The following is a 3,450-nucleotide window of genomic DNA, read 5'->3' as shown; positions in this document are numbered from 1 at the left end:
TATTTTTTTATTTTATGTGTATGAGTGTATTGCCTGCATATATGTGAGTGCACCTGTGTCGTGCAATGCTGCAGAGGTCAGAAGAGGGCATTGGATTCCCCTGGAACTGGAGTTAAGGATGGTTCATAGCTGCCATGTGGGTGTTGGGAATCGAACCCGGGTCCTCTGCAAGAGCAATCAGTGCTCTTAACCACTGAGCCATCTCTCCAGCCCCTATTTCAACTTTTAAAATATTTGTTGAGGTTTGTTTTGTGCCCCAGTAGGTGGTCAATTTTGGAGAAAGTTCCTTGGGGTGCTGAATAGAAAGTGTATTCTTTGGTGCTTGGGTGGAATATTCGGTAGATGTCTGTTAGATCCATTTGATGTATGGTATCATTTAATTTAGATGACTATGTTTATTCTTTGTCCAGTTGACCTGCCTAATGGAGACAGTGGAGCATTGTAGTCCCTTACTGAGTTGGGACTAATCTTAAAGTCTTAAAGTCCTGTAGTACTGTTTTTATGAAATTGGGTGCACCAGAGTTGGGTTCATGTATGTTCATGATTGTAATATCTTCTTGGTCACTTGTTCCTTTGATCAGAATGAAGTGACCCTCTTTATCTCTTCTGCTTAGTTTTAGTTTGAAGTCTGTTTTGTAATTGCAACCCCTGCTTGTTTCTTAGTGTCATTTGCTTGGAATATTCTTTCATCATCCATTCACCTTAAGGTAGTACCTGAAATGTACTCTTTGTATAGAAAAAAAAAAAATCAGTGTTAAAGGTTCAAAAATATATCTGAGAATTAGTAATAAATTTGAGACTGTTCTCCCTCAATTTTTTCATTAAATGACCATGCTTCTTTGAAAAACAGTATAGTTGGGATTGGAGAGATGGCTCATCAGATAAAAGTACTTACTGCTTTTGCTGAGGACCCAGATTTTGTTCCCAGTACCCATATGGCCATATGGCAATGCACAACCACCTGTAACTTCAATTCTCCAGATCTGATACCCTCTTCTGCCTTTAATAGGCACCAGGCACACATGTGGTACATTTACATATACGCAGGCAAACATATATAACATAACATGAAAATAAACAAATCTTTAAAATATATGTAAATGTTTAAAATATTTATTCAAATGGAAAATACCCAAATGACCATTAAATTATAATACAGTTATTAACCACATAGCTGATAACATCAAAGTCTTTGGATAGTCTATTTTTCTTTTTTTTAAATTTTTTTATTTATTATTATTTTTATCTTATGTGTATGCGTGTATTGCCTGCATGTAGATAAGGGCACCCATGTCATGCAATGCCCACAAAGGACAGAAGAGGCTGTCAGGCCCCCTGGAACTGGAGTTATGGACAGTTGTTAGTTGCCATGTGGGTGCTGGGATTCGAACCTGGGTTTTCTGCAAGAACAGCCAGTGTTCTTAACTGCTGAGCCATCTCTCCAGACCCAGTCTATTTTTCATTATAACAAAATACCTGATACCTGCTAACTTTATAAACAAAAAAGCTTATTTAATACACAGATTTGGAGACCGAAAGTCTGAGTAACATAATGTAAGCTTTGGCAAGGGCACCATCACAAATGCAAAAGCCAATGTGGAAGGAAGAGATCATACCTCAAAACAGAAAGCCAGAGGTAGGGGTCACTGAAGGCATGCCTCCAGTGACTTAAGGACCCTGCAACAAAGCCTCACCTGTTAAAGACCCATGACTCCTGGGATTTGGACCTCCATCGGGGCAGTAGCTCGGAGCTCAGAAGACCTGTTATACTAAGTGAAGTAACACAGATTCAGAAAAACAGATGACATATGTTCTCCCTCATATGTGGCTCCTAGCACCAAATCCTTTTAAATTCCAGGACCTTTTATTAAGATAATGCTATACAGCAGTCCCTTCTGCAGGAAGTAGCTACCATCATCACGACTTCAGCTGAGCCTGATCGCTAAACATAGTTACAATTGGGCTTGTTGACGATTGTGCTCATTCATTAAAAGAGTGCCACGCAGGGTCACTGGACCCTCACTTGAGTATCCAGCCACTCTTCCCAGCCAACTAGTCCAGGCTTGGAAGACAAAAGAAAAATGAGGAGGAACCCAATAGAGAGATGCTTTTGGAGGCTTGTCCAGAAATTCCAATGAACTCTCATATGAAGATTTGAAACTGTCCTGTTCTGACTTTTTTCTAGCTCCCTGTCTAAAATTTGTAATGCTAATTACTCTTGCCTTTACTTCTCCTTCACATCTCCTGGTCAGGATTCGAGAACTTTCATTTCCCCTTAGAGATAAGAGTTATGCCATTTGGGAGTCTTTTAGATTAGGCCCACTGAAGGGGTACTCCAATTGCCTTACCCTGCATCCCTGTTCAGCATGGAAGAAGTCAGAGCAGACTGTGACCCAATTGCCTATTGGCAATTTGGGTAGCCCCTTCAGAGGATGGTGTGCTAAGAATAGGAGGTAGGGATTGGCTAGGCAGTTAGGCTAAAAAGACCCCAAAGAAAAATAGCCAGTTGCTTGGCTAAAAATCAAAATGTCCTTGGGTCTCTGGGCAACATACTCTATTTCAAAGGCCAAAAATGTTGAAAATGTTTTGGAGCTTGTATCTAATCCTTGAAAGATTTTAGGGTTACCTCTTCAGAGGGGGGAATGTTGGAGGGGAGGAGTGGGCATGGATTTGATCAAAACACCTTATATGCATGTATGAAATTCTCAATAAAGTTTTTGTAAAAGTTAAAAAAAAAAAAGACCCATGACTCCTAAGTTGAGGACCAAACCTATGACACATGAGGTTGAAGGCAGACTGGAGAGTTTCAGCATTTGGTGAAAGCACAAAGTTTTAGATGAAGGGCAAGACAGTACCAGGGAAAATCCTGAAGAGGAGTGTGTCTTTGGCATAGATACCAGAAGCGGGATGTATTTGTTCATGTGCTCTGTGAAAACAGCTCTGCAGATGAAGTCTGTTTGTATTTAGAAGAGAGGGGTACTTTGTTTTTGAGATAGGATCTCACAGTGTAGTTCAGGCTGGCCTGGAACTCACAATGTAGCCCAAGCTGGCTTGTAACCCTCATCAATTCTTCTACCTCATCCTCCTATGTGCTGGAACTAGAGATGTAAGCAACACATCTGGCTTTATTTGTACTTTTAATGTATTTTATCTTTGATTGATTTCTTATATATTTATGGCTCATTGAGATATCGTTGACATATAAAAATTACATACAATTTCTGGATGTGGTAGCACACACCTTTAATCCCAGCACTTGGGAGGCAGAGGCAGGAGGATCTCTGTGAGTTCGAGGCCAGCCTGGTCTACATAGCGAGTTCCAGGTCAGCTGGGGCTACAGAGAGACCCTGTCTCAAAAAGACCAAAAAAAAAAAAAAATTAAAAAAAAACAAGTTTTCCTCTCCTAAAAAAAAAAGGGAGAAAAAAAGAAATTTTTTTTTTTTTCCTTTT

The sequence above is a fragment of the Nannospalax galili genome, unplaced genomic scaffold (assembly GCF_000622305.1).
Source record: "Nannospalax galili isolate Female #2095 unplaced genomic scaffold, S.galili_v1.0 scaffold768, whole genome shotgun sequence".
NCBI lineage: Eukaryota > Metazoa > Chordata > Mammalia > Rodentia > Spalacidae > Nannospalax > Nannospalax galili.
Note: the sequence above shows the minus strand (reverse complement) of the source record.